This window comes from Abrus precatorius, unplaced genomic scaffold (assembly GCF_003935025.1).
Source record: "Abrus precatorius isolate BTA unplaced genomic scaffold, Abrus_2018 Scaffold11, whole genome shotgun sequence".
In the NCBI taxonomy this organism is placed as follows: Eukaryota; Viridiplantae; Streptophyta; class Magnoliopsida; order Fabales; family Fabaceae; genus Abrus; species Abrus precatorius.
Window position 1 is genome coordinate 12,301,562 of NW_020874303.1, and position 21,245 is coordinate 12,322,806.

The window sequence follows — 21,245 nt, forward strand, 5'->3', positions numbered from 1 at the left end:
TAGCTTCATTCACATATTTGTTTCAAATTTATAATAATTTTATCATGAATTATAAAAAATAACTTGTAAAAATAAAGTGCTTTATTATATATAAGTATATATTACATATAAATTTTTAAATAGAATAATAATTTTTTTAAATTGACTTTTATTTGTTAATTTATATAAATTATTATCAGATATTATTCATAAATATATATTCTTTATTTATTTTTACTTACAAAAATATTTTAAAATAACAATCTATTTATATATAAACTTAGCTACACTATAATATTAATATATCATTAAATAAAATATTAATTATGCTATAATTAAAATATACAATTATATATTACATATAAAATAAAAAATAAAATATTAACTTTATTTATTAATTTCAGTTATTTTTTATCGATATTAATTTCAGTTATTATAATTTTAAACATATGTTCATATATTTTTATTTTTAATTATTTTTGTTCACAATAATATTTTAAAGTACTATTTTTAAATGATATAATTTTAATTTCTTTATATGTTAATAATTTAATATTAATATTCAATAATAATATATTTTTTATTTGTGAATATTAATACGTAAAATTGACTAATTTTTTATATTAAAAATTATATGTGATTAAATATTAAATAGAATTTAATAATATTATAGTGATTATCTCTTGCATATTAATTAAATATATTTTTTAAATTCCTTAAATAATTTATAAATTACATTAAAAATATAATTTATAAAAAATTTAAAGTAAATTATCTTAATGTATTTCAAAAATTATTTTATTTTATTTTTAATGATCGAGAAGATGGATAAGAAAATCTTAATTTTGTTATTTTATTTTACAAAAACAATGATATATAAGATAAAATAACGAGAGTGAAAAAATAATAAAATAAAATATTACAAAAATACTGTAGAACTTTGTTATTTTTTTTTTTGCAAACTGTTATAATTTTCTTGAAAATCTTGTGTTTCAAAAAATTTGAAAATAGTAAATTGAAGATGAAAAATTTTAAGCTTCAAAAGGTTTGGATAAGTCATTACAAAGAGAGCTTGTTTAAAAAATGGTTAGTTTTTCCATGTTTTCCTTTCATATTGAAACATCTTTTTGTAATCATAGAAAAACATACTACAATAACTGTTATCACTCTTGCTGAATGCTTATTTGAATAAATGCGAAGCTTTTGTTGTTAATGAATTTCTCTTTTTCTCTTGTCATATATTTTTCTTGTTTTTTTTTATGATTAAATGGTTCATTATTTTATTTTGTCAAAACTTTTATTGTTTTCTTTCTTTTTGCCAAACATCTTTTGTAGATAGATGATGTGTGGATTTTAGTTTTTCTTTCTCATGATAGAGAAAAGAAGATCCCTTGCCAATCATCTTCATTGTAGAAGAAATTGTCAAAATCTAGACTATTTTAAACCTTCTCTCTGCACTTTTTCATGGGAATCTTAGAAAGATGTTGAAACTATGTCTTGTAAAATTTTAAACTTTATTTCAATTCTCGAGTACAATGCTGCCATCAATTTGGATTTGTTTTGTAAAAATCACCTATTCAAAGTAACAGCAGTTGTTGATGAATATACTAGTTGACTATCTTCTTTAATTTTGGAATTTGATGGTCATTGGTTAATTTTTTATTTTAATAATTAAGGCTAACTAAAATTTATCACACCATTTAATCTTAATTATTCTTATCAAATATTACACTTAATTTTTCTACCAACTTAACATTATCATATTCCTACTTATTCCCTGACTTGCTATAAAAAAAATAAGTTTATAATCTTTTATTGAACTAAGTGAATCAAGAATGGGTAGCAAGACATACTATTTCACATTAATATAATTAAAGTAATTATATTATTATGATTTATAGTGTATGGTGAAATTTTTTGAATGATATAGATTGTTGCCAATTTTGTATTGTAAAAATATTGTTCGGTCAATTTTAAAATTTTGCTAATAAAGAAGAATGACTAATTAATATTTTTTACAATAATATAATTTTTTTATAAATATTAACATTTATATAATAAAATATTAAAAATTATATTTACGTGATTGAATTTCTTATCATGTAACATAATACACTTGATAATAGTAATTTTAAATATTTTAAAAATATTAAAAACTAAATTTTAATAATTTTTTTAATACTTATTCTAAAGATGTTATTTATATAAAGATAAAAAAAAAACATTGTAGGCGTAATAAAACTCAATTTACCTCAGGCGCTTTGGTTTTGCTCTGTTTTGTATTGTTCCTTCTTGTCTGGTCTTCCCGCCGGCGCTCGACCCTCTCTTTACCCGGTTGTGTGCGTTCTTCTTCGGTTACGTATATTGAAGAAAACGAGAACGGTAAAGCAAACTGTTGCAGTTCCATTTTGTGAGGTTTGGTGGTGTAGTGAAAATGCTTCGTAGAAACATCCGTTTGAGGAGAGAGTATTTGTACCGAAAGAGCTTAGAAGGCGACAAGCGCTTGCACTACGAGAAGAAGCGACAGATTAAAGAAGCTCTTCAAGGTCCTCCTTTTCCTCTTCCTTCCTCTTTTTTAATTTTCATTTTTGCAATTTCTTATGCAATTTTTCTTTTTAATTTTCCAGAAGGGAAACCCATACCCACTGAGCTCAGAAACGAGGAAGCGGCACTTCGTCGTGAAATCGATGTCGAGGATGAAAACACAGCTGGTATCATGCTTTATTTATTTATTTTAAATTTTTTCAATTTTTTTTTTTGTGAATTTTGCAATAGCTTTGGAATTGTAGTTTATTTGCTTTTAACTTAAAATGAAGTTTTGGAATGCCAAAGTCTTTTTTAAACCTTCTTTTTGCTATATCTTTTTTTTGTTTTTGACTTAGTTGTGTCTTTCGATATGGGATTTGGTGTGGTTTGTGACTGAATTCAGTTCCAATGACACACATTGATGATGAGTATGCGAATGCTGCGGAGAAAGACCCAAAAATTTTGCTGACCACATCACGTGATCCAAGTGCTCCTCTTCAACAGTTTGTAAAGGTTTGCTTGTCTTGTTTTCTTAAATCTATGCTTTGTTTTGTTTGTTTGTTACTTTAAAGACATCTTATTGGGTATTGCGGTTTTCAACTCTTTGTGTAGGAGTTGAGTATTGTCTTTCCTAATGCGCAAAGAATGAATCGCGGTGGTCAGGTTGGTACCTTTACCGTTTTACCATCCCTTGTCTCATCTTATGACTTCTGTATTTGTTTGCAGCATGAAGATTCAATATTTTTTTGTGGACTGTTTGTTTATATAGTTTAGATAAGAAAATATGTTTGTAATTGGAGAGGTAAAATCATAAGAGAACAACTGGTTGAGGATAAGATGTCAGTCTAAAACAGAATGGAATGGATAATTGAAACCTCTCTAAGGCTTCCTAATTTTCTCTGTGTCTATAATGGAATTTCTCTTGAAACATATACATGCAGAGTGGCCAAAGAGATACCAAAAAAACTATCCTATATTATAGCACATGCAATGCCCCTTAATCTTTCAACCATGCCGCTCAGATCCTCTAGATGGATAAACTCATGTACCAAAGAGCTTCATAAAAGTGAATATTGTGAGAAGTTTTGAATGTCCTTATTCCTGCCAAAGCCTTTGACACATTGTGTGAAAACTGAAAACACTCAATGGTGAAATAACACTACAAGAACTAATTAAGTATTCCATTAGAAAGTAGGTGGCCAAATGCAATGCCACCTCCAAACTAAATGTGCACAGAACACATCAGAATAGATGGCTATGTGAGGTCAACAAATCTGCATGACACTCTTACAAACTCTACTGCTATCCAAACAAAAATTGACCTTGGAGGGGATTTTAGATTTTCACGTTCCAAATGAGCTTGTAGGAATTTCTATCTATCCAAAGAATGAGTAACTGAAAATAGGAGTTGATAGAAGTAAGAACACCAAAAGATTTGTGTCCAAATCCTCAATGGATTAGAATAAATGAAAAATCATGAGAAGAATCTCAATCAAGGAAGATTGGAAGAACTCATTTCTTGATTTACTTCCTTTTTGTTACTCTGTCTGTCATTCAGGCCTATTAAATTGATATAATTTTGTTTTCAGTAGTAGATATACTTGGTGTCTTTCATTGTGATGCACACTTACTCCTCCTGCATCTTATTAAAGAAGTTTATACAAATATCTTGTGGTGATTCACACATACCTACCATTGAAGGCATAGCATGATTAGTAGTTCTTGGACCACTAGGTTTCACTATTCTACCTCTTATATCTCTTACTTTGTAATGTTTCTAATCTATTGTTTGACCTGAAAACTATGGTTCTTTATCTTCTTTTTTGTAGCTTTTCTATTGTATGGATTTCTATTTTTTGTTTTTGGAAGTTGGAATAAATGTCTGCCTCAGTGTACCTGAACTTCAACTTAGTTGCCTTCATTAAACTATTGTTTCCTTCTAATATCATAGTAATGATAGTATAAGATTCAGATGGATGTATTTAGTGTTTATATTGAGAGGAGACAAGGGAACACATAATCTGCAACTCTATCCTATGTGTTAAAATGAGAGAAAACGAGAAGACGTGATGAATTTCGTGTATTTCGACTCCACTACAAGTTGTGTATTTATATTAATAAAGGTAATCACAATCATAGCTACGTAATCAAGAATAAATATACGGTTACCTAATTACTATAACTACACAAATATTATTTTCCTAAATTTATTTAAATATACTTAACACTCTCTCTCAAGCTGGAGGATATAAATCATATGCATTGAGCTTGTCACATAAGTACTTAATATGAGGACCTCTTATAGACTTCATGAATCCATCTGTCAATTAATCATTTGAATTGACAAAGTTTGTGGCGATAACTCCAAATAAGATATTTTCATGAAGGAAATGACAATTAATCTCAATATGCTTCGTTCATTCGTGAAAGATTAGATTTGAGGCAATGTGTAAGGCTGTTTGGTTATCACAAATGATATCTTCTCCAAATCTTAATTCTATGAGTAGTTGTTTCAGTCATGAGTTCACATGGCTGAAGCTAAGGCTCAATATTATGCTTTTGCACTACAAAGAGAAACAACATTTTGTTTCTTGCTCTTCTAGGAAATCAAATTACCTCCAATCAAAACACAATAGCCAAAAATAGACCTCCTATCATGAGAGCTTGCATAACCTGCGTCAGAATATGCAACAATCTTATCCTGACCTTTGTCCTCGTACAAAAGACCTCTTCTTGGAGCTCCTTTGATATGCTTCAAGATGTGAATCAATGCATTCCAATGTCCTTCATAGGGAACATTGACGAACGACGGACAAGGCTATTTGATAGAGTACAAAGAGCTGAGTCTGTAGAAGAGGAGAGCGCATTGCCAGGGAGGATTTATGAAGTGATAACAGAATTTGCAGAGGTATTCAAGCAGCCTAAAGGCTTACCACCCTCACGTAGACATGATCACCGCATCCACTTGAAAGAAGGTATAGGGATCCCCAACATTCGGCCATACAGATATCCACATTACCAAAAGAATGAGATAGAGAAGATGGTAGTAGACATGTTGACAGCAGGTATAATTTGTCAGAGCACTAGTCCCTATTCTAGCCCGATTATTTTAGTTAAAAAGAAGGATGGGGGGTGGCATTTCTGCGTTGATTATAGAGCCTTCAATAGAGCCACTATAGTGGATAAGTTTCCAATACCCATTATAGATGAGCTGGGGGTGCCCGAATCTTTACAAAACTGGATTTGAAGGCTGGCTATCACCAGATTAGAATGAGGGAAGCTGATATAGAAAAGAGAGCAATTCGTACACACAAAGGGCATTATGAGATCCTAGTAATGCCATTCGGATTAACAAATACACCATCCACTTTTCAGTCATTAATGAATGATGTGCTCAGGCCATTTCTGAGGAAGTTTGCACTAGTTTTCTTTGACGACATACTAGTGTATAGTAGCAATAAGGAGGAGTATGCGGTGCATTTGAAAACAGTCCTATTGGCTTTGAAGGGGAATCAGCTTTATGCCAACCCCAAAGGGTCCCTAGAATATTTGGGGCATATAATGTTGGGAGAAGGAGTGGATGCAGACCCCCAAAAGGTAGAGGCCATCCGGAACTGGCCACCTCCAAGGGATCTCAATGCTTTGAGAGGATTCCTAGGACTGTGTGGGTATTGTAGAAGATTCGTCAAGGGGTTTGGACAGATCGCTAAACCATTGCATCATCTCCTCAAGAAGGATAGCTTGGGCTGGAGTCCAGAAGCCTAAACAGCTTTTGAAAAGCTAAAGACAGCTATGCTACAGTTGCCAACTTTGGCTGTTCCAGATTTCTTAAAGAAGTTTGTGGTGGAGGCTGACGCATCCAGTAAAGGACTACAGCCCAGTAGAAATCTAAGCGGTTCAGAAATGGCGGATTTACCTGATGGGGAGGCCTTTCGTGATACTGACCGACCAAAGGAGCCTCAAATTCCTAACAGAACAGAGGTTGGTAGGAGAAGAGCAATTCAGGTGGATATCTAAGCTGGTTGGTTTTGATTTTGAAATAAAGTTCAGACCAGGAAAGGACAATGGTGTGGCAGATGCACTTTCACGACATATTCAATTTTTGGCCATCTCAGTTTGTAGGCATGATGATATAGAAAAATGGGTAGATGAGGTGAATGGAGATGCAAAACTGAGGTCAATTATTGCAGACTTGATCACGGACCCAAGCTCACCTGCAGGGTATGAGTTGAGAGGGAACAGATTGTTTTTTAAGGGGCGTTTGGTGTTACCAAAACAGTCTTCGCGAGTACAGCAAATGTTGGCCGAGTTTCACAACTTCCCTATGGGAAGGCATTCGGAGTTCTTTCGAACTTGCAAGAGGTTGGCAGCAGTGGTGCATTGGGAGGGGATGAAGGTGGATGTGCAGAAGTATGTGGCTGCTTGTGAAACTGGTCAGTGAAACAAATATGAAGCCCTAACCCCAGTAGGGCTATTATAACCTCTACCTTGGAATGACATTTCAATAGACTTTATTGGAGGTCTTCCCAGGGCCAAGGGCATGGATACCATATTTGTAGTGGTTGACAGGCTCACCAAGTATGACCATTTCATTCCTTTTTGCCACCCGTTTACTGCAAAGGATGTAGCCGTGGTATTCCTAAAGGAGGTGGTAAGGCTGCATGGCTTTCCCACTACAATCATGTCTGATAGGGACCAAATATTCTTGAGCAATTTCTGGAAGGAGCTGTTCAGATTGGCCGGGACGCAGCTCAAGTTCAGCACGGTTTACCACCCCAAAACGGATGGGCAGACTGAAGTGGTTAACAGGTGTCTAGAAGTGTATTTAAGATGTCTAATAGGCACAAACCCAAAACGCTGACCTGACTGGCTTATGTGGGCAAATTTTGGTTCAACACACTTAAGATTAGAAAAAAAGAGAAAAGGAAATACTGAAAAGGTATGTATATTTCTGATCATCAAATCTGTACAAAGGTATCCTAATATATAATTCAGGGAGAAGCTAAAAATAAGGAAAGAATCAAGCTAAATCTGAGGAAATAATCCTAATTACATAATGAACAGCAAATCACCTAAATAAAGGCTATTTACATAAAAACAAATCAAATCATAATCAAACAATATCTCCTAGGATATCTCAATAATCTATGTAATATCTCAACACTCCCCCTCAAGCTGGAGCATATAAATTATATGCATCAAGCTTGCCACATATGTAAGCTATCCTTGGTCCTCGAAGAGACTTAGTGAAGATATCTGCCAATTGTTCATTAGAACCAACAAAAGATGTAGTAATTTCTCCAGACATAACCTTCTCAAGAATAAATTGACAGTCTATCTCAATATGCTTAGTCCGCTTGTGAAAAATGGGATTGGAGGCAATGTGTAGGGCTGCTTGATTATCACAAATGAGACTTATAGAGCCTACTTCACAGAAACGCAATTCTTGGTGGTGTTTCAGCCATATGAGCTCACATGTGCTAAGAGCCATAGCTCGGTACTCGGCCTCTGCACTAGACCTGGCCACAACGTTCTGCTTCTTACTCTTCCATGAAATCAAATTACCTCCAATGAGGACACAATATCCTAATGTGGACCGTCTATCGGTCGAGGAACTTGCCCAATCTACATTTATGTATGCAACAATATCAGAATGACCTCTATCTGTGTAAGCTAGACCTCTCCCAGGGAATCCTTTAATGTACCTCAGAATCCAAATCACAGCATCCCAATGACTATCACAGGGAGAATTAAGGAACTGGCTGACAATACTGACAGCAAACGAAATGTCTGGCCTGGTTATAGTCAAGTAATTTAACCTTCCAACTAGCCTCCGATACCTTTCTGGATCAGAAAAGGACTCTCCTTGATTGGGTATAAGCTTGACATTCGGATCCATAGGAGTGTCAATTGGCTTGCAATTCAGCATACCAGTTTCTTCCAAAATATCCAAAGCATACTTTCTTTGTGACATGACAATTCCCACCTTTGATTGAGCTACCTCAATCCCAAGAAAGTACCGCAGCCGACCTAGGTCTTTTGTCTGAAAATGGCAGACTAGGTGTTGTTTCAGTCTTGCAATCCCATCATGATCGTCACCTGTAATGACTATATCATCAACATAGACAACTAGATAAATGTAACAGTTAGAGGAGCATCTATAAAACACTGAGTGGTCTGCTTCACTCCAAATCATGCCAAACTTAACCGTACTAAATCTCCCAAACCATGCTCGAGGGGACTGTTTGAGACCATACAAGGCCTTCTGAAGGCGACATACCTATCCTTGAGACTCCCCTTGAGCAACGAACCATGTGGTTGCTCCATATACACTCCTTCTGCTAAGTTGCCATGAAGAAAGGCATTCTTGATGTCAAATCAATACAAAGGCCAGTGTCGCATAGCTGCCATAGAGAGAAAAAGATGAACAGAGGCCATTTTCGCCACAGGAGAGAAAGTATCACTGTAATCAAGACCAAAGACCTGGGTATAACCCTTAGCAACATCCAACAATAGATTTCGCAGAAGGAGAAGGAACAAGTGTCCATGTCTGGTTGGATTCTAAAGCTTGCATTTCATCAATCATAGCCTGTCACCACCCTAGGTGAGAGAGAGCTTCCTGTGGAGACTTAGGAACAGGAGTAGAAGAAAGAGTAGAGACGAAAGTAGAGTGTAATGGAGATAATCGATGATAACTAAGGAAATTATAAATGGGATGAGGATTGCGAGTGCAACGTATACCTTTACGAAATGCAATAGGAAGATTATCTGACTTAGGTAAATCTGAAGTAGGAGAAGGGATTGGAACTAGAGATGAGTCACTGGAACTTCCTTCAGGAGGAGCAATGGCAGGGTCAAGACGCGGACAACGCTGATAAGTAATCAAGGGAGGAGGAGAAAGCTCTGAAGGAGGAGGAGGAGCGGACATATCTGATGTGGAAGTAGACGGAGTTATAGGAGAGACACAAGGAAGGGGCAAAACATGAAAAGCAGACTCTGAAGTCACTAAAGATGTAAAGAAAGGTGTCTTCAAAAAAGGTGACATCTGCTGATGTGTAGAAACGATGAGAGGAAGGACAATAACACCGATAACCCTTCTAAACTCTTGAATACCAGAGAAAGACGCACTTGATAGCACGAGCAGAGAGCTTATCAAGTCCTGGAGTAAGATCATGAACAAAACAGCTGGAGCCAAAAACTCGAGGGGAAATACTAAACAAGGGTTCATCAGGAAACAATATGGAGTGAGGAACCTTGTCCTAGACAACAGAAGATGGCGTTCTATTTATCAGAAAACCTGTAGTGAGAACAGCATTGCCCCAAAACTTCAAAGGAGCATTAGCATTTATGAGTAGAGTACGCGCAGTTTCAATAATGTGGCGGTGTTTACGTTCAGCAATGCCATTTTGCTGAGGTGTATAGGGACAAGAAGATTGATGTATGACCCCATTACTGGCCAAGAAAGAATTAAAAGGAGCTGAAAAATACTCTTTGGCATTATCACTACGCATAACCCAAATAGAACAACCAAATTGAGTTTGAATTTCTTTAAAGAAACTTTGAAACACTCCGAACAACTCTGATCTTTCTTTAAGTAAGAAAATGCACATACATCTTGATAACTCATCAATAAAAGTAACAAAATACTTGTGCCCTAAAATAGAAGGAACACGACTTGGCCCCCATACATTAGAATGAATAATATTAAAGAGAGATTGAGCTTGTGACTGGACATTGTTTGGAAAGGAGGAGCGGATATGCTTCCCAAGCTGACAGGACTCACACTCTAAGGACTCCAAAGAAGACAAGTGGGGAACCATTTTTTTTAACTTGTTGAGACTTGGATGTCCTAACTGATGATGAAGAAGACTAGGAGACTTAGTAATGGTGCAAACAATTGAGGAAGGAGACTGAAGGTAATAAAGTCCACGTGACTCATATCCTGTACCAATCGTCCGCCCCGTACTCCGGTCCTGTATATGAAAGAATCAGAAATGAAGGTTATGGAGCAATTTTGACTGCGGGTTAGATGACTAATAGAAATCAAATTAAAAGGACAATTAGAAACAAGAAGGACAGAATCAAGAGATAAAGATGGGAGAGGGGTGGCTTGACCAATGCCACTAGAGCTTTTGACCCATCTGCAAGAGTAATGTAATGAGGAGTTTTAGGTTGGGATAACTTGGATAAAAGAAGGGGATTTCCAGTGACATGATCGGAGGCACCAGAGTCCAAAATCCAAGGACCAACAGACGATGATTGAGAGATACAGATTGTAGAATTACCAATATGGGCAATTGTGGCTGAAGACGAGGCCTGTGATGCTTTGTATTGTAAAAGCTCCTTATACTCATCATCAGACAACATATTTTGTTTGGTGTTCCTGGGTTCTGACTGCTTTCCATCATCAGAGGTCCGAGTCACATTGATTGATTTTTCTGGGAAGCCAATCAAAGAGTAGCACCTTTCCTGTGTATGGCCAAAATGCTTACAATAGGTGCACTGAGGGCGTCCTCCACCACGACCACCTCGGCCACCCCCACGACCTCGACCACGACCACAATCTCCGCCTCCATGACCAGCAAAATTAGAAACAAGAGCAGAAGAGTCTGGGCCTGTTTGGAATCCACCTCCCCCTGTTCCCCCTGGACTAGGGAGACGTATGATGTGGCTAATGAGACTTTCTGTTGAGGGAATGTCAGGGGTAGTGAGGATTTGACTCCGAACAGACTCATACTCCTTACTAAGGCCATGGAGAACATAGATCATACAGACATTGTCAAGCTTCTCAAGCATTTTCTCTGATTCATTATTGGTCATAAGAAGTTTCTACTCATTCACGGCTGATTGAGCCTTATTAGCATAGGACATAATATCATCCTTTGTCATCTGGAGGGTGGCTAGATTGTGAACAACATCATAGAGTCGCTAGATGTCATTAGAATAAACCGTTTGAGCCTTCTCCCAAATATCGTAACACAAAGTGTAAGAGCGATAATGGACTAATAAAGAAGGTTCAATGGAATGCCATAAAAGAGAGACCAATTGGTAATCAGCTTGCTCCCAATCTTCTCGTAACGCAGCATCAATCTCAAAGGACTGCTTGGTAAGATGATCCATAAACTTTTGTCCAAGAAACCAGATTTTAACAGCAGCCAACCAAGTCAAATAGTTCTTACCGTTGAGTTTCTCTGAAGTTATGGAGGGGTTGCCAGAGAAGACAAAGGACACAAGGCCCTTACCAACAGATTCAGAGTTGCTGGATGCTGAACTCATGGATACCTAAGGAAAGAAAACGAAGACAACCAAGAAAAAAAAAAGGGGCCAAGAAGGAGACTTTCTAGGAACAGCCCCCAGAAACGAATAGAGGAAGCTCTGGCGAGTCTGACGAAGCTGGCGGCAAGACGAATGGCGGCCTGAAGGGTGGCGCGTGTATCTCACTCGTCGGTGATGCTCCTCGGAAAGAAAACGCGTGTGAGGGCGTGTGGGTGACCGGACGGCGGTGACGCTTCAGGGATGCGCCGATCTGACAACGGCGAGGCAGACTAAGGGTCGCCGGTGACTCGCCTTGATGGTGGCTGGCCGGCGACTGGACCTGGGTACTGTTTAGGGTGCTCTGTTTTAGGGTTTTGAAGACTAGGGTTTCTGAGCAGCAGAAGCAAAGCCCCCAAGATCGGGGGCTCTGATACCAACTTAAGATTAGAGAAAAAGAGAAAAAGAAATACTGAAAAGGTATGTATATTTCTGATCATCAAATCTGTACAAAGGTACCCTAATATATAGTTCAGGGAGAAGCTAAAAATAAGGAAAGAATCAAGCTAAATCTGAGGAAATAATCCTAATTACATAATGAACAGCAAATCACCTAAATAAAGGCTATTTACATAAAAACAAATTAAATCATAATCAAACAATATCTTCTAGGATATCTCAATAATCTACGTAATATCTCAACAAACACTAACTATAGCTCCCTGCTAAGATGACCCCTTCAGGGCATTATATGGCAGAGATCCACTAATTCTGCTAAAAAGGACCACAGTGCCATCCAAGCTTGAGGAAGTTAACAAGCTAACACAGGAAAGAGACGAACAGTTGTAGGAACTGAGAGGGCCCAAGACGTCATGAAGACCGTGGCAGACGGGTCCAGGAGACAGATTGAGTTCGACGTTGGGGATTGGGTCTACTTGAAAATATAGTCCTACAAATTGAGGTCCCTTGCCAAAAGACCAAATGAGAAGCTAAGGCCACACTTTTATGGACCCTATCCTCTCAAGGAGAAAGTTAGCTCAGTAGCCTATCGCCTCTTGCTTCCAGAACACAGCCAGATTCACCCAATTTTTCATATTTTACTGCTGAAGAAGAGTGTTACACCACAAACCCCAGCTCAACCCCTCCCTCCTATGTTATCTGACAACCTTGAGTTACACGTGGAGCCGGAAGCAGTTCTGAATATAAGAGAGGATCAGCAGCAGGAATTAGAGGTTCTCATCAGATGGCAGAATCTACTAACGTTCGAAGATAGTTGGGAGTCAGCAGCAGATATTCAAGAACAGTATCCTAACTTCCACCTTGAGGACAAGGTGACTCTTTTAATGGGGGGTATTGTTAGGGAACGACTCTATATTAAGAGGGTTTATAATAGGAAAAAGGGGTCGCGACAAGGAATCACTCACCCTCAACCGCTGTAACAGAATTAGTTAGGAGTAGGGTGTGCTTTAAATAAGAAAGGAGACACCCAATGTAGACATCGAGGAAGATCACGTTGTTGTAGGAGAGACATGGCCTCTCGAAGAGCCATACCTGAGAGTGTTCTGTTAATACAATTTGCATTGTTTCTGTATTTTTTTTCCCTTTCTTGATACCATATTCTATCAGTCTACCAAGGTCTTTTGTCTAAAAATGGTGACAAATGGTTCTTCAACTGTGTAATGTCATAATAGTCACTGCCAATGATAACAATATTGTTTATATACAAAACCAAATAAATGCATCTTATGGCTGAGTGGTGATAAAAGATTAAGTGATTAATTTCACTCTGAATCATCCAAAACTGTTGAATAACAATGCTAAATCTACCAAACTAAGCTCTTGAAGACTGTATAAGACCACACAAAGATTTTCGAAGACGACAAACTAATCTTGAAAACTCTCCCTAAGCAACAAATATAGGAGGTTGCTCCATATAAGCTTCCTCAGTGAGGTTGCCATGAAGGAATGCATTCTTAATGTCAAGTGGATGGAGGTTCCAATGGCAGATTACAGTCATGGACAAGATCAAGCAAACATAAGTCATTTTAGCTACTGGAGAGGAGAGAATGTGTCACCATAATCCAAACCAAAGATTTGAGTGTAACCTTTTGCCATAAGACGAGTTTTAAGGTGATCCATTTGACCATTAGGACCAACTTTGACAGTGTATATTCACATGCAACCTGCAACAGATTTACTTGAAGGAAAAGAACAAGGTCGCAAGTGCCACTACTGTGAAATGCACACATTTCATCAAGTATTGCTTGATGCCAAGTGGGATGTGAGAGAGCTTTTGTTGTATTCTTAGGAATAGAAACAGAGGACAAAGAAGAAAAACACATATATTAGAAAGACAATAAACGATGATGTGATAAAGCAGCATAATGAGGGAAGGTTACGAGTGCAACGTATACCTTTTCAAAGTGCAATAAGGAGATCAATGTTTAGGAGGCACATGAGTTGGAGTCGACGGGGGTCACATGGATATGTCAACGGTGGTCGAAGGAGGAGCTGGTGACTGATGATGATACACCTGATAACCATCGTTATCAATAGCGGCCGCAATTGCAGTGTAGCCCTGCTATGGCGACCCAGTAGTGACGTGGCTGTCGCGCCATGAATAGCAACTAGAAATGGCGGAAATCGTGGCAATAGTGGCTGCTATGCTCTCCTCTCTAAAATTTTTTATTTTGCCCACTGTTTTTTAACGTTGGAGGCTTTTAATGGCAGAAATCGTAGCCTTGCTTCCGGCATCATCTAGACATTTTCCGGTCATCTTTTATATCTCCGGCGAATTGCACATTTTTCGGTGATTGAACTTTTTTTTCTATTTTTTTCCTTTGTTTTTTTATTTCCTTCTCTGTTCTGATTCTCCTATTCCATTCTGTTTCAAATTTTAAAGCTTAAAGTAGAAGCAATGGCTGCTTTTGCTAATTAGTCACAAGGAACCGCCTTTATTTCAATTTCATCCTCTGTATTAGTGAAGCCTTCGGGAAATAATTTGGATATAGGTTGGAAATGGAACAATTTGAAAGACATAAACCATAAAAAGTTTGTTACTTGTGACTTTTGTGGAAAAATGACTACCGACGGTATTACTCGAGCATAGAGACACTAGATGGGAGGCGGTATTACTCAAGCATAGAGACACTAGATGGGAGTGAAGGGAGATGTTGATAGTTGCCCAATGATTCCTAAAGAAATAAAAGATATACTAATAGCAGATCATAAGAAGAGAATTGAAAAAGAGACATATTTAATTCAGCTTGATAAAGATGATGATGAGGAAGAAGAGGTGTAAGAAATTCAAAATATTCGTAATGGAAAAAGACCTACAACTTTAAGTGTTGCATCAGCTTATGTTAGTGGCTGTACTGCTACCAAAAAAGGAAAAAGTCTCAAGGGCCCATTGGATTTATTGTGGTTGAAGAGTCCATAAACAAGTATCAAATTAGCAAAGGCATAAGAAAAACGAGTATAAATGATGCTTGTGTGGAGGAGGCAAGAGCAAGAACAATTCAATACATAGAGCGATTCTTCTGTAGGAATGGAATTGCTTTCAATGTTGTGCGCTCAAAAAGTTTCAAATTGATCGTTGAAGATATTGGAGACTATGGTCCACACCTAAAGCCTCCTAGTTATCATGGGTGTAGAGTTCCTCTTCTTAAAGAAGAGTTAGAATATACAAAGGAAATGTTGAAAAGTTGTGAAGAAAAAAGAGAAAAGTGTGGATGTTCAATTATGTCAGATGCATGGACGGATAAAAGAATAGAACATTGATCAATTTCTTAGTGTACTTGTTATTTTGCTTGACTTTTATTGTTATATACTTGTATATTTTGCTTAATTAGAAAATTTCACGTGTTATTAGTATTTGTTTCCTAAATTTTTGACCATTTATATAAAGCATAGTTATGTAATTTATATGAAAAGTTCACAATAGTGGCCATCTCACTCTCTATTATCCTGCTATAGCATTTTTGTGATTGATAAATATGTAATGGAAATATTATCACTTAATACTTCTTGACTCCTTGAACTAATTGACATCAATTGTGCTAATACATAATGGTATTTTCTCTACCCAACTATTTATGTTTACAAGATCTTCCCTTTCATTTCAGGTTATCTCAGAGATTATAGAGTCTTGTCGTGCACATGACTAGACAGATGTTGTTTTAGTACATGAACATCGTGGTGTGCCTGATGGTTTAATTGTCTGTCATCTACCATTTGGACCAACTGCATATTTTGGATTACTCAACGTGGTGAGTATTAGTCTTACGGTGTTTTTTACTTCTTTATTGATTTTAGGGGACAGTAAGCTAATTTGTTGTTTCTTGTAGGTTACAAGGCATGAAATTAAAGACAAGAGAGCCATTGGAACAATGCCCGAGGCTTATCCACATCTAATTCTTGATAATTTCTCAACTAAGGTATTCATAATTCAGTATGAGCTTTATTATCTTCCCATGTGATAAATTTCACTGGTGATGGTCGGCCTTCATCACTGTACCTTCTGATAACTAATAGTCCTGCAGTATCTTTGGTTCGTATCTGATTAATAATGAATTGATTCTGGTTCAAAATGTTATTGAAGTATTCAAATGTGGACGTAAAATTAACTGATATAGGATATATGTTGATGTCATATCATTGACTAAACATGTAGAAACTTTAATCGAAGCTTGTACTAGATGAGTATTAAATTCCAATGGTTTAACCTAGTTTGAGAATTGGAGACGGGGTAGCAAACAGGTCAAGTGTGCAAACTGATTGTGGTTTGAGTATATCAGGTACTCAGGTTTAAATTACTTATCTCCCTCCAAGTGCTGACAATAGCATAAATTAAGCATTGCAAGAATGAAAATGCTATGATGTATGAATGGACGTATAAGAATAGTTAAATAACGAGTGAAAATATACTAGAGAGAATAAGAGTACCATTTCTACTGAGAAAAAGAATGGTAGAATCAGGGGTCTTCAAAATATCCACTTGTATAAAAAATCACATCCAAGCCCAAACCTCATTAAAACAACCAGATTATAAATAAAACTGGATGTTCTAGTTCATTTTCTTTAACTAGGTAGTTTCCACATCCGCTTTTAGAAAAACAAATCCACTCGGTTGAAAACTGGATTTGCAAAAACCATTGAGCAGAGCCACACATTCATCCCTCCCTGTCATTTATGAAGCTTATTGTTGGTTCTGTCACAAGTCCAGAAACACAACAACCATAGTCCACTGTGATCAAGTAAAATTACTTTTCTTTTAAAACTGGTTTTAATGACACATACCGCTTGGGTTCCTTTCCGATTCAACTAGGGATGGCAATGGATAGAATACCATAGTACCCATTCTCATATCTGCAATTTAAAAAAATACCTGTACCCAGTTCCATACTCGTATGAGTATGAATATTAATCTCACCCTGGTACCTGCATATCCCATCTTGTACTCATTATCCGCGCTTTTTTGAGAAAAAAATATTTATAAAGAAAAATATTTATATAACTTCACATAAGTACATAATAATACAAAAATTCAATATGTAGTTGCTGAACAAGGTATAAACATAGATAAAAAATAAATATTCAAAGATCACAAGTGCTAAATATATATTAATATAATAATTTTTTAAATTAAAATTCTTATAAACAATAAGCGAAACTAAACACACGTTATTTGTCGGCGATAACCCTATCTTGTGTGAGATTCGATCGATCGGCAACGTTAGAGCGACAACAAAATAGATCTGCACAATGGGTGACCTTTCGTATGGGAGCAGTTGGTAACCTCTTGTGGCGGCATTGACAACTAACTCTAATGAACAATGTTTCATAGTTGTTAGGTTTTAATGAGACAGACATTGACAATGAGAGTAGAGTTAGAGTAGAGAAGTTCAAGTACTAACAACGAAAAGTGGATACATAAAATATTTTTTTTAACATTTGAATTTAAAATTGTAAGAAAAATAATAGATTTAATTAAAATAATATATATATATATATATATATATATATATATTAATACTAGTATTTTTAACTCATATACTATACGTAAGTATTTTGTCAAAAATATAAATTTTTAAAAAATTATTTAAATGAATTAAATATTTATAATGTATATAAATTTTAAAAGAAAGAATTTGAATAAAAGATAAATGGTCACAATAAAATTTTATAATAAAAAAATATGTGTATAAAAAAATTGTACTTTTTTATCTGAAAAAAAAATTAACAATAAATTTTTATATTTTATATCTTTTCAAAAACATCTTTAAATGTAAATAAATAGTAAGAATAATATTATTTAGATTCAATAGATTATAGTTGTGCTTATAATACATGTTGCATAGAAAAATATTATTTTAAATTAAAATATAAAAAATAAAATTTAAATATTATCAATAAATAATAAATTTACGGTAATAGTAGGTAATTATAAAATTTATAAAATATTTATAATATGTTTATTATTTATCATTCACTTTATGATTTAAATATTAATATGATTTTATTAACAAAAATATTTGTGTGAAAAATATTTTATATGTCATATATAAATAATATTTAAAAAAAAAAAGTCAATCTCATATCAACTATGTAGTAATTAAATTGTATTAGTCTAATTAAATGATATAAAATAGTAAATAAAATTTTCTATTAAAACTATAAACCTCTATTTTTATATTAATTTTATATAACTTCACATAAGTAATATAATAATACAAAAATTTAATGCATAGTTGTAGAATAAAGTTCAAGCATATATATATATATATATATATGCTGTTTTGAAATTTAATAAAAATTTAATAACACAATGGCACACAATTGGTTATTGGTTTAAAATTGGTTCCATCAAAAGTAATCCTGTTTTGAAAAGAGAAAATGGATTGTCTTTTTCAAATCCAATCCTTATAATTGGTTTTTAAATTGATTTGGTTTGGTTTTATGCCAAACCTATACATACACACATCTAGATAGAATCATGCCTAAGATGGTTTGGCAATACGAGAAGGAGTCAGACAAGAGAAGTTCTACTAAGACGAGTTGATTAGATGGAGAATAGCCCAATAGTTAGAGATAAAGGAAGACCAAGAGAAATTCTTAAGTGAATAAAAGAGGACTTGTATATATTAATGGCCTCTTGGAAGACTTGATTTTGGACAACGCAATGTTGTTTAATCCACCAATTTGTGTTGTTTTAATGCACAAAATGTTTGGAGCAGTACTTGAACATGGACCTGACGTGAGATTCAAACTATGTAACTAAAAAATTGCATTACTGAGATTCAAACTCCATTCAATTTGGAAAACAAATGGTGCTCAATCACTGGCCTATTAGTTGTTTTTGATCAACAAAGTTATTTCTCATAATATTGCATCTGTTTTCTTTGAAAAAAATTTGAGTCTGTCAAGAATCAGCTTACACTGAAAGCATTTACTTCAAGATTGACATATAGGACCATAATCTGTTTACAATGACGTTTCTATTTTGGGTCATTTTCTCATATTTCTGACAATCTGTTTAAGAAAATATGCCTTGACAAACTCAACTTTGACAAAATTAATTATTATCTACAACAATAATTACCAAGGTTTTTAAACTTGAGAGTTTTAAGTAAACTCGTGAAGGGCATGTAAATGCGACTCGTAAACTCTTATGAGTTTATTTCATGCGAAAAAAATATTAAAAAAAAATCAAAATAATGAAGCAAAACATAATATCAAAGTTTAAACACACGTATTGGACCTAATCTTGAGGATAAGGAGCTGTTAGCAGGATTCTATTTGCACAAATTTGCTGCGGTTTGGAAGTCGAACATGGTTGTTTTTGTTCGCAAAAATTTGCTGCTGCAGGAAGCTCTGTGTATGCACAAACCAGTAGAAGCTTGGAGGTTCTGAACGTTGCTGGTGCCACTGCTCAAGGTTCTGCTCACAGTTTGATTTGTGGGTTGGACGCGAGGGAGCTGTTCTGGTTGGTGCAGGTTGGATGTGAGAGAGTTTCGATCTGCAGCAAAAAGTGTAACCCTAACAAGAGGGTTGAAATGCTGTCATTCAGCAAAACTTGGGAGGTAACGCTGACTCGTAAATTCGGTGGTAGACTCATGATTTCAACCGAGTTCGGCCAAAAACAATTTTGCTGTCCATCCAACTCATTTTTGCTTTCTGAGATCATAAACTCATGATTTTACGAGTTGACACACTAGTTTAACAATCATGATAATTAGTGGTCTGTGTGCTGATTGCTCATCTTGTTTGAAATTTCTTTTGGACATAAAACAGTTAGGAGAAAAGACAGCAAACATTCTAAAGCATCTTTTTCCGGTGCCAAAACCAGACACAAAACGTGTTGTCACTTTTTCCAACCAGTCTGACTATGTCTCATTCAGGTTGGGATCAATGTAACTGCTTTTACAATTATTTGTTCAAGTTCTATTAACTTTTTCTGGTTAGAGTTTGTTTGCTTTTAAATTTGAAATTCTTTTTATTGCATACAGGCATCATATTTATGAAAAGCCAGGGGCCCCTAAATCAGTAGAACTGAAGGAAATTGGTCCACGGTTTGAGTTGCGACTTTATCAGGTTTGCATCACAATTCAGTGCACTATTGATTGTTTTATTATTAATGATGTTATGAAGAAGGATGATCTTCTAGTTGGAAGGAAAATACTACATGCTACTAAAATTAAGAGAAAAAACTACTATTTCCTTTTACTTGAGGACATTGTTTCAACTAGGATTTCAAGATTTTCCTCAAAACTGCGTAGTTTAGTGATTGTTTTCTACGGGTTATATGATATGTTTCCACTCTGTTCTCATCATTATGTATATTCCTCAAACTTAATTTTAATTTGATTTCTTTTCTATTCATTTTTCATTAAAATGACAGTTTTGTAACTTCCACCATTTTTTCTAGATCAATGCTGCTTCTTGATTGAAAGTAGTCTTTCACTAAGTCAATTGTCATGGTACAACTCTGTTAAACACCTACAATTAATCACTCGTTTTTTCAAAAACATGTTGCAGATAAAGTTGGGAACGCTGGATCAAACTGAGGCTCAAATAGAATGGGTCATTAGACCTTACATGAACACAAGTAGAAAGCGGAAATTTCTCAGTAATTGATGCAGGCATAAAAATGTTATATTTGGTATTTATGCAGCTAACATTTTATTATATAATTTGAGCTCGCATTTTACTGACTTTACTTTAAGCATTGTCTACTTGACTAGGTTGATTAGCAAAAGCTAAGAATTTTGAATCAAAATTATTTAACACTTGACACAAAATTATGAGAAAAAGGAAATGTACTTGCTTAATTTTCGATGAAAATTGTTTTTTAGAGTTTAATTTTTATACTTATGTGTTTAGTAATTTGGAGAACAAAATTTCTAACTTAATTGAGCAAGCTTTTATTTTATTTTAAGAATTTTCAAAGCTTTTATTGATAAGAGAGCTTGTCAAAAACTAAATAAAAG

At 35.1% G+C, this 21,245-nt stretch overlaps 1 pseudogene; it reads left to right on the plus strand.

Annotated features, from left to right (window-relative positions):
• The first annotated feature begins 2,391 nt into the window (after positions 1–2,391).
• Positions 2,392–20,927, plus strand: LOC113856052 (annotated as a pseudogene).
• Positions 20,928–21,245: the final 318 nt, after the last annotated feature.